This window comes from Muntiacus reevesi, chromosome 4 (assembly GCF_963930625.1).
Source record: "Muntiacus reevesi chromosome 4, mMunRee1.1, whole genome shotgun sequence".
NCBI lineage: Eukaryota > Metazoa > Chordata > Mammalia > Artiodactyla > Cervidae > Muntiacus > Muntiacus reevesi.
The window spans coordinates 153,030,591-153,042,817 of record NC_089252.1 but is presented as its reverse complement, the minus strand read 5'-3'; positions in this window follow the sequence as shown (position 1 = coordinate 153,042,817).

Sequence of the window (12,227 nt, the reverse complement as noted above, 5' to 3'; positions counted from 1 at the left end):
CACCCCACATTTATTTTTACTTAAAGAATTAAAAGAACTCTTTGGCCAACCCAATATTTAAAGCAGTGTCAATAGGACTTGATGATTGATTGGATGTAGGGGGTAAAGAGGAGAGGAGTCAATGTCAATGACTAAATCAAAGTAACAATGCGGATAGAGGTACCATTCTCAGATAAAGAACATAAAATGGGAAACTATTTTAGAACTACTTATAAACTATTTATAAAGAACTATAAAATGGGAAGATGCTCCAGAAACATTTACATTTGTTAAAAAATACAGGTGTATGTAGAGGAATCAACAGGAAATGTGAGGAGGGAGGTATATATTCAGTATCAGGGTTCAGTAAATTTATCTGGGCTAGAAATACATAGATAGTTGAGCAACTAGAATTATAGTTAGTAACTGAAACAACTGAAATTGGCAAGTTCGCCTGGGAAGAATGTGAAAAATAAGAAAAGAAAGACCAAGATTCTGCTGCTAAGACCAGGACTCTGCTGGTACATTTAATGGTGGGAAGAGAAAGAAGAGTGAAGAAAGATACAGAGAGGTAGGAGAAGAGCCAGGAGAGTGGGGAATCATTCAAGCTAAACTAAGAGTTTCAAGTAGAAGGGAAAGTGAAATGATATTAAATGCTACAGAGTTAGGTAAAATACTAACTAAAAGGATATTTTTAAAAGTTTATTTCAATGAAGTTCCTGATAGCCTTGAAGAGTGCAGATTTGTGGACTCAGTGAAGAAACAAAAAAGTAGTGAGATAAGAGGTACACAAAAGACTAAGGGAACGGACACAGTATGAGTAGACCACTTTTTCTAAAAGTTTGTTGTGAAATGGAGAAAAAGAAGACAGTGGTTGGAGGAAGCTATGGAATCAAGGATGAAGAACATCAATAAGGTGAGGTTCTCCACGGCGATCGCACAGTTAGCTTATTTTTAGATGGGAGGAAAGACATCTAGGTTGCTTCCATGTCCTGGCTATTATAAACAGTGCTGCGATGAACATTGGGGTGCACGTGTCTCTTTCAGATCTGGATTCCTCAGTGTGTATGCCCAGAAGTGGGATTGCTGGGTCATATGGCAGTTCTAGTTCCAGTTTTTTAAGAAATCTCCACACTGTTCTCCATAGCAGCTGTACTAGTTTGCATTCCCACCAACAATGTAAGAAGGTTCCCTTTTCTCCACACCCTCTCCAGCATTTATTGCTTGTAGACTTTTGGATAGCAGCCATCCTGACTGGCGTGTAATGGTACCTCATCATGGTTTTGATTTGCATTTCTCTGATAATGAGTGATGTTGAGCATCTTGTCATGTGTTTGTTAGCCATCTGTATGTCTTCTTTGGAGAAATGTCTGTTTAGTTTTTTGGCCCATTTTTTGATTAGGTCATTTATTTTTCTGGAATTGAGCTGCAGGAGTTGCTTGTATATATTTTTGAGATTAACCTTTTGTCTGTTGCTTCATTTGCTATTATTTTCTCCCAATCTGAGGGGTGTCTTTTCACCTTGCTTATAGTTTCCTTTGTTGTGCAAAAGCTTTTAAGTTTCATTAGATCCCATTTGCTTATTTTTGCTTTTATTTCCAATATTCTGGGAGGTGGGTCATAGAGGATCCTGCTGTGATTCACATGGAAGCAACCTAGATGCCCATCAGCAGACGAATGGATAAGGAAGCTATGGTACATATACACCATGGAATATTACTCAGCCATTAAAAAGAATTCATTTGAATCAGTTCTAATGAGATGGATGAAACTGGAGCCCATTATACTGAGTGAAGTAAAGCCAGAAAGATAAAGAACATTACAGCATATATGGAATTTAGAAAGATGGTAATGATAGCCCTATATGCAAAACAAAAAGACACAGATGTACAGAACAGACTTTTGGACTCTGTGGGAGAAGGCGAGGGTGGGATATTTTGAAAGAACAGCATCGAAACATGTATATTATCTATAGTGAAACAGATCACCAGCCCAGATTGGATGCATGAGACAAGTGCTCGGGCCTGGTGCACTGGGAAGACTCAGAGGGATCCGGTGGAGAGGGAGGTAGGAGGGGGGATCGGGATGGGGAATACATGTAACTCCGTGGCTGATTCATGTCAATGTATGACAAAACCCTCTTCAATATTGTAAAGTAATTAGCCTCCAACTGATAAAAATAAATGAAAAAAAAAAAAAAGAAAGAAAGAAAGAAAGACATCTAATGCATTGCAACCGGAAGGAAGGAAGAATTAGAACCAAGTCTGTTTGTTTGTAGATAATGGAAACTTCAAAGAGTTTTAACCTGATGACTTTACTTTCCCTATGAAATAGCAGTCAAGCTCATCTGCTGAGAGAATGGAGGGAGGATTAAGAATTGTGGAATAGTTTGAAATGACTCTGGAAAGGGTATGAGAATATTGACCAATAAAATAGAAGGATTCAGGTAACAATCAAGGGCATGATGAAGGTCAAAGGCTTCAGAAGTACTGTGGACCTCTTTTACTCTTCTTCCTTCTGCTTCTTAACATATGCATATTTCCACATTTCTTATTAGCTTTTTCTTGGGTGTTTCCTCCATTTATAGGAGATTTTTTCCATAATATTCTCCAACTAGCTATTGCCAACATAAGTTAAGCCTATTTAAGTTTTCTATATTGATTTCTGGGCTCCATGCTGAAACTTGTTATCTGGCATTTATGATTTTTTAAAAAATGCTTCTAAAAATAATGATCATCTTATCATTCTTTTCTGAAATACATTTCTCATTCATTTCCCTCCTCTATTCAGTGACTACAACTTCTGAATAATAATGAATAACAAAGTTTACAGAAATAATCATTTTCTTGTTCCCGAATTTAATGGGAATGCCTTTGGTATTTCACCATTTATTAGCATTCATTTATTTCATAAATATTTATTAAGCACTATCATTGTAGTCATTGAGGTAAGTACGGTGGTAAAGTAATTTGGCGCTATTTTGAATGTCATATAATTTAAAGTCTAGTTGAAAGATAAAGGTTTTTAAAGGCTATGAAGATACCGTCTCACAATAATAGCTTGTGATAAGTGTTTAGTTCCGTCACTCAGTCGTGTCCGACTCTTTGTGACCCCATGGACCGCAGCACTCCAGGCTTCCCTGTACACCACCATCTCCCAGAGCTTGCTCAAACTCATGCTCATTGAGTAGGTGATGCCATCCAACCATCTCATCCTCTGTCATCCCCTTCTCCTCCCGCATTCAATCTTTCCCAGCATCAGGGTCTTTTCAAATGAGATGTCGCTTTGCATCAGGTGAACAAAGTACTGGAGTTTCAACTTCAGCATTAGACTTTCCAATGAGTATTCAGGACTGACTTCCTTAGGATGGACTGGTTTGATCTCCTTGCAGTCCAAGGGTCTCTCATGAGTCTTCTCCAACACCACAGTTCAAAAGCATCAATTCTTCAGTGCTCAGCTTTCTTTATAGTCCAACTCTCACTTCCATACATAACTACTGGAAAAACCATAGCCTTGACTAGATGGACCATTGTTGGCAGAGTTATGTCTCTGCTTTTTAATATGCTGTCTAGGTTTGTCATAGTTTTTCTTCCAAGTAACAAGCTTCTTTAATTTCATGGCTGCAGTCACCACCTGCAGTGACTTCGGAGCCCAAGAAAATAAAGTCTGTCACTGTTTCTCCATCTATTTGCCATGGAGTCATGGGACTGGATGCCATGATTTTAGTTTTTTGAAAGTTGAGTTTTAAGCCAGCTTTTTCACTCTCCTCTTTCATTTTCATCAAAAGGCTTTTTTGTTCCTCTTCACTTTCTGCCTTAAGGGTATCTGCATATCTGAGGTTATTGATGTTTTTCCCAGCAATCTTGATTCTAGCTTGTGCTTCATCCAGCCCAGCATTTTGCATGATGTACTCTGCATATGAGTTAAATAAGCAGGGTGACAGTATACAGCCTTGATGTACTCCTTTCCCAATTTGGAACCAGTCTGTTGTTCCATGTCCAGTTCTAACTGTTGCTTCCTGACCTGCATATGGATTTCTCAGGAGGAAGGTAATGTGGTCTAGTATTCCCATCTCTTAAAGAATTTTCCACAGTTTATTATGATCTATACAATCAAAGGCTATGGCATAATCAATAAAACAGAAGTAGGTGTTTTTCTGGAACTCTTTTGTTTTTTTGATGATCCATCAGATGTTGGCAATTTGATCTCTGGTTCCCTTGCCTTTTCTCAATCCAGCTTGAACATCTGGAAGTTCATGGTTCATGTACTGTTGAAGCCTGGCTTGGAGAATTTTAGAATTATTTTTCTGATGTGTGAGATGAGTGCAATCATGTGGTAGTTTGAACATTCTTTGGCATTGCCCTTCTTTGGGATTGAAATGAAAACTGACATTTTCCAGTTCTGTGTCCACTGCTGAGTTTTCCAGATTTTCTAGCATACTGAGTGCAGCACTTTAACAGCATCATCCTTTAGGATTTGAAATAACTGAACTGGAATTCCATCACCTCCGCTAGCTTTGTTCATCATACTGCTTTCTAAGGTCAACTTGACTTCGCATTCCAGGATGTCTGGCTCTAGGTGAGTGATCACACCATCATGATTATCTGGGTCATGAAAATCTTTTCTGTATAGTTCTTCTGTGTATTCTTGCCACCTCTTCTTCATATCTTCTGCTTCTGGTAGGTCCATTTCTGTCTTTTATTGAGCCCATCTTTGGGTGAAATGTTCCCTTGGTATCTCTAATTTTCTTGCAGAGGTCTCTAGTCTTTCCCATTCTATTGTTTTCTTCTATTTCTTTGCATTGATTGCTGAGGAAGGCTTTCTTATTTCTCCTTGCTATTCTTTGGAACTCTGCATTCAGATAGATGTATTTTTCCTTTTCTCCTTTGCCTTTAGCATCTCTTCTTTTCTCAGCTATTTGTAAGGCCTCCTTAGACAATCATTTTGCCTTTTTGCATTTCTTTTTCTTGGAGATGGTCTTGATTATTCCCTCCTGTACAATGTCATGAATCTCCATCCATAGTTCTTCAGGCAGTCTGTTTAATAGATCTAGCTTGTGATAATAGATAATAGATAAAAGAATAGCTTGTGAAAAGTATTAGGATTGAAAATAGGGGGGTGCTATGATAGAAAAAGGGGGATCCTAATTTAGGTCTGCCTGCAATGTAGGAGACCCCAGTTTGAAACCTGGGTCAGGAAGATCCGCTGGAGAAGGGATAGGCTTCCCACACCAGTAATGTTGAGCTTCCCATGTGGCTCAGTTGGTAAAGAATCTGCCTGCAATACAGGACACCTGGGTTCAATCCCTGGTTTGGAAGATCCCCTGGAGAAGGGAAAGGCTACCCACTCCAGTATTCTGGCCAGAGAATTCCATGGACTATATAGTCCATGGGGTCGCAAAGAGTCAGACACGACTGAGTGACTTTCACTTTAATTTAGGTTGGAAGTTGAGGTAATTCCTCTCTGAAAAAGTGACGTTTAAGTTAAAAGGTAAAATGGAGTCTGTATTACAGAAAATTCAAGGCGTAAAGTCAAGGTGTATAGGTAGATATGAGTAAGAGGAGTGGGGAGTTAAGAAATATAAGAAAGTTAAATGAGATGACAGATTGAGATATCTTTGTACAATGAGAAGCATACAGCGTATAGACTAAATTCTTATTAAATGTTGACTCTACATATAATTTAAGAAGATAATTTGAAATTTTTCTTATATTAAGAAAGTAAACTTCTATGCTTAGTTTACTAAGGAGAGTTTAAAAAATAGGAACAAATTTCAAATATTATTAAGAGGATCTAAAGTTGCATTTTGAGGCAAAAAATATGGTTTTCCTTCTTTACCCTGGAATTTGATAAATTATGTGATTTATTTCAAAAATAAATCTCATGAGATCATGATTTTTTTTCCAATATACCTTTTCATTTAACTGGCCTTTAATTTATTTGAGGTTTTGTAAATATATTAATAAATTGATTTTTAAAATATTTTGGTTATTCTTTATTTGAGTGCATTGAGGTACATTTCAGATATGTCATTACAAAAATTATGCTAATTTCATAAAACTAAGTGGAATTTTTTTTTTTTTTTATTGTTTGAAAACAACTTCACCAGCATAAAAATTTCAAGTAACATTCCTGTAAAACCATTTGAGCTTTGTGACTTGGGAAGCACACATTTCTTTGGCAGTATTATCGTTATTTCTGGTTATATTCTAGTTTTATGTCTTATTTTGTGTCAGTTTTGATAATTCATATTATACTAGTTTAAGTGATCATTAGTTTTCCAGTGGGCTGTTTACAACTGATTTCTAACTGGCCTTGTTCAATTACAATTTATTATTCTTTTAGTATTGTCAGTGTGATCTCTCAAAGATGTTATCTAATTCATTTACTTCTCTGAAAACACCTCAACAGTTTTCCATTTCTCTCAAAATAAAACACAAACTATACAAGGCATATGTCTCATTTCTAATCACATCAATTGCCTTGCTCTCCTTTAAAAACATTTTTTATTGATGTATCAAAATTTTTATAAAAGATTACAATGTTGTGTTAGCTTCTGGTGTACAGAAAAGTGAGTAAGTTTGCTGAAGATATATATATCTTTCTGTCTTTTTAGTTTCATTACCAGAATATGCTAGGTCACCACACCCCTGGGCATCAGCTAGCATTACTGCCTCTAGCTAAAGTTCCCTTCTTCAACTGCTCCTCAACCTCTGAATAATCTTTCTAGTCCTACAGGTTTCTGTTCAGATGTAACTTTCTCCAGGAAGCTCTTCTTAACTCCCAAGATTATATCGTGTGTCCCTCTTACTGGGGACTGATATCTATGGAAAGAGAATAACAGAGTATTTGATAATCTGTCTCACACAGAGGATTATAAGCAAATTGAGGAAGGGAAATATTGCTTTATTCATCTTTGTATTTTCAATGTCTGGAATAAAGGCTGACACACAGAAAGGACTCAATAAATATTCATTGAATGCTGAATGAATGACAAGTGTGAATGGCTTCTAATTACACTGAAATTTTTAACAACTCGTGTTTATTTAGCCTTTCCAAAGTATTGAACTTAGTTATCAGAGAAAGAACACATTTTCCCCCCACTCGTATATCATTGGTCTATATAATATTTACCTTAACTATGTGATTACGAATACAAATGCAATTAGCATAAAGAAGTTTAAGGTCAAAACTTTGACTCTTGCTTGACACATAGCTAAACCAATGAGAGCAGAAATAACTTGTTGTGAGTACAGACATGGGTATTGTTTGTTCATCTGTGAGCTGGTTAAGTGGAAGTATCTTAAGGTTTCTATGAGATCTAGAGATAGATCACAATTTAAAAATAGTTGTTGAAGTTTATTTGTAAGTTTGTTAAGTTGGGTCCTAAAACACATTCTGTCATGAGAGATAAGAAATGGATAAGGCTCACAAAATTTTGCAAAATGTTCTCACGAATATGGAAGTTGAACTAATACCACATTATTGTTGCCTGAGTTTTAGGTTCAGAGAGCTGGGAACTGTATAATAAAGAAAAATGGAGAATAAATCAAATAAAAGTATTTTATTTTTTCTGGATACTGAAAAGACTCTAAGAAAATTTCCACAACACATAAAAAGGTTTTGTTAGCCCAGATGCCTCTGTCTATTTCTCTTATCTCCTATTCAATATCTTCCTTGGGTATTTCAAAATGTTCTATTTACTAAAATTATTTGGAAAGTCCTGATTTTTAGAATTCACTTCTTTTCCTGCTCTTTGTTTCTTTACTTATTATAAAACACCACTTAATCATTCCAATGGTGTATGTCAAATACCAATTTTTATGCCTAAACTGGGTATAAAATTTCTGCTTTGGAAAATATCTGACTCACATATTTTGGGACTTCTCTTCGGGATCATTCACTCTATTCTGATTAATAATGTTACACACACTGTATTTAAAGGGCTCAGAACTCAAATTGTCTGCCTAAGGGATGAGGAAAACTGGGTGGAGCTGATTCACGCAGTTTTACTAATCCCTTTTTATTGATCCATCTATCTCTGCAACTTAATTTACTAGAAATGCCTCGTCAATATCTGTTCACATACATTGTTCTAAGATCATTTATCTCCTGTTAAATCTCTGCTGAAAAACGTAACCCTAGAGGGCGGATAAACACCAGAGAACTCTCTATTGGCCATTATAGGATCTAAGGTAGCAAACTTCATTCAAGTTGGAATCTCTCTGTCTCTGTCTTTCTCTTTGTGTGTGTGTCTCTGTGTGTGTCTGTCTCTCCCGAGAATTGGGAGTTAATATATTGAGTCAGTTTGTTGTGACTACTGTGCTAGACAGTTACCTAGAGCTGGACTTTAAGTTGATAAGGGTTATAAAGGTTATGCTCATAGCAGAATTAAAACAAAAGAGTCTTTTCCAGAAAACATGTCAAGAACAAGGCAGACACGCAGGGTGAAGCACAGACAGGATGTGGCTATCGATGGAAAGATTCAAGGTGGCTGCCTGATGACTTTTGGATCATCTGGATTCCAGGTATCCTGCAAATGCTTTATTTCCTTGAGATTCTCTAGTATCTTTTCAATAAAATTCAGTAATTGCGAAGTATAAGTGGGTGTATGTTTCTTGCAACCAAATGATTCCTGGCTCATTCTTTGTACCATATTGAGAATCTGAAAACAAATATGCAAACTTTCAGATGGAAAATGTGACTCACTGAAGAGACAGGGTAAAAAACAAGAAAAACATTGCCTCCTCCACCCCCGCTCCTGCTTTGTTATCCTTTTCCTTAGAAATTGTAGGGCCCAAGCCCCCTACTAGGCAGATATCACAATCAGAAGTTTGCTTTTGATGCCCTCAGTCTTTCCTTTTATCTATTCTCTAACTTATAGAGGTAAAATCTTATTTTTTTGGTGTGTAAGGACACATGCTTTCATCTTTCTCCTTATTATAATTGATTTCAAAAAATTGCCTTATACATTTATTTACAGGAAGGAAAAATAATTTTAAAGCTACTTTGCCTCTTTCATTATTCATGCATATGTGTCAGAGAATTCCCCTTTTAACAGTAGTCAGAATGTTGTCATCAAATAAATCTTGAATTGGGAAATTTCAGCTGGTAAAAAAACATAACTTGGGGGCAACCTGAATATGTTTGAAATCACACTGCAGAGATGCCTGGCTGTCTCCTCTGTTTCCCTGTTAAGGCTTGCTCTGATCTGAGTATGTCTGTGACAGGGTGTGGAATGTGAATATCTGAGAAGAGACCACCTTGCCTGTTTGGATTAGTGTCTGTATCTATTTTAATAAGTATGGTGCCTGGGAGTTCAGTTATTATGAGTTCAACTCAAGTTTGGGATTCTGCATACATTTCAAGGGTAAAGGGCAAAGTACTTGTAGTCTTTTCTCTATGCTTCTTAAGACTCTTTGAAATATAATATTTTCTCTTAAGTGGACATGTCTTCAGAATGAGCCAGCTAGTTGACAGATAGCTTGCATATGCTTATGGAGACGTGTATTTGTAACATACAACTATTCAAAAATGCCAGAATTGTTTTCTGAAAATTCAATGTTGCATAATTCTGGTAATTAACTTACTGTCAAACTCTGCATAAATTTGAATTGCTTCAGTCCGTAGTTTCCAAGCTTCTAGAAAGGTTGAATGGGGATCAAACAAAAACTCTCAACCTCACTAATGCCAATGACAATATAAGACCAATTCCAATTTTTTTCCATTGCATAATCAATAAAATCATATGAATTTTTAAACAGTTCTGTCAAATCTCAGGGCGTATTTGGCCTCAGACTTCAGGTAGCCTGCAAGGTCACAGAAAAAATGTCTGAGGAATTTTGGTTTTCTGTTAAAATCATCCAGACTCAACTTAAACCTGGTGTGCTCAGATTCGTTTATTTTAGGATATGATGTCACAATTTCCTGCTACTGAATAATGATATCGAGGAATTTTTATTAGAATTTTTTATTCTAAAAGAGGGTGAACAGTAGAGTTACAGAAACCCAAGTTGGGAAATTAGAGATATGGACTTTATTTCAAGCCAGATCCTTGACTCATGAGGAATCATGCTTTTTATTCCTTAATCTTTCTATTTGAAAAACAGGACAATACATTAACAATGTCCAGAACTCCTCAAGGAATTGCAATGCTCGATGATCTGATGAGTGTAGACTTTCACTCAGGAACATTGTTTTTGTCCCTAATGGCTACTACCTTTGTTAATTCAGCTTCCTATAACAAGTTGTCACAAACTGAGTAGTTTATAAATAATAGAAATCTATTTCTCATATTTCTGGAGGCTGCAACGTCCAAAATCAAAGCGCTGGTAGATTTTGTTTCTAGTAAAGACCCATTTTCTAGTTTATAGATGATTGTCTTTTCACTGTATCCTCACATGGAAGAAGGGTAAGTGATGTCTCTGGGGCATCTTCTTCCATGTGAGGACACAGTGAAAAGACAATCATCTAAATCCCATCCACAAGAAGATGTTCCTCATGACCTAATCATCTTCTAAAGACCCCCATCTCTAAATACCCCCACAGTGGTGATTTTCAGCATGTGAATTTTGGAGGGACACATTCAGTCTATAGCAATTAATATTAAACTATTTTTTAACGTGATGTAATTGATCTATTTGTTTATCCCACTGATCTTTTTGAGTTTCTATTAAATGCCATGTTCTATGCTTAGAAGAAATTCAGAGGTGAGTAAGGTACAGTCTAAAGAGTTTACAGTCAAGCAATGTCTAATTGCAGTGATAGGAATAAGCAAAAGTATTAGGAGAACCCCAAGAAGTGGTACCAAGCCCATTTTAGTGTAGGGTTAGAGGAGAGGCAAGGAGAAGAAGGGAAGGTGAATTGAGAAGTTGATGATACTTGAGTTGAGTCTCCAAAGATATCTAGATGAGAACCAGACCTAGAAATCAGTGTGGGCAAAGGAAACCTTAAGAAGCTTTGGGTGCACTGGAATGAAGGGTGACGCAAGAGTCCTGAGGGATTGCTGAGACTGGAGAGAGAGGCAGAGACCTGATAATAAAGGATCATTGATGCCATCAAGTCCCATAAAATCCTTAATCCAAACATCTTTCACCAGATTATGGGTAGACTAGCCATTTCTTAATCATCTTTCTAGCACCCAAATATGACACAGACCTATCACTGAGTAAATGCTTACTGCCTAGGCAGATTCTCTAGCTCTTCTTATTTTGTTGTTGCTATAAAAAGTAGGCATTTTTTTGAGGTTCCTTTGTTTATTTCTTAAAATTTATTTTTATTTTAATTGAAGAATAATTGCTTTACAATATTGGCTTGATTTCTGCCATACATGAATGTGAATTAGCCATAGGTATAAATATGCCCCTCCCTTTTGAACCTCCCTCCCACCTCCTACCCCATCCCACCTTTCTAGGTTATTGCAGAGCCCCGGTGTGAGTTCCCTGAGTCACACAACTTTTCCATTGGCTATATACTTCACACATGGTGATGTACATGCTTCCATGTTACTCTCTCCATTCATCTCACCCTTACCTTCCTCCCCTCGCCTTTGTCCATAAGTATGTTCTCTATATCTGTATCTTCTTTGCTGCCATGCAAGTAGGTTCATCAATATCATCTTTCTAGATTCCATATATATACCTTAATATATGATACTTATTTTTCTAAAAAGAGGCATTTTCACTTTTAGATGATATCACAGGTTTTAGTTAACTTTATAAAATGGATCAAAATTTTAAATATAGAAAACTATGTCAGACTTTCCCTCATCCATTTTTTCATGTCTTATAGAGGGAAAAATACATCAGGCAATACAAATCAACTAAGAAAAATGAACGGCCCTTACTTGAGTGAGTCATACCTAGGTGCTAAGCCCTGGGCTACATCTTGGCATGTGCATTATTTAATACAACAGCCTTATCAAGTAGGTTCTATTATCCTCACTTTATATCCCATATAGGGAATGTGAGTGTGAGAATTGTGAAATAATTTGTCCATGTTCAGATAATAATAAGGACATAGGCATGGTTTGAATTTTAATTTTCTGACTTCAAATTCTAGTATACTATAGCATGTCTTGAGCCAGGGAACAAATCAATAGGAAAGAGTCTCTAGATTCAAAAAAGTTTACACACATAAAAAAGGCAGTTTTTTATATTCATTTGGTGATTTATGAGCTAAGATTACTAGATATTATTAGGAAACCTTTGACATTAATTAAGCATTAATTAATGCTATGCTTTTTATCA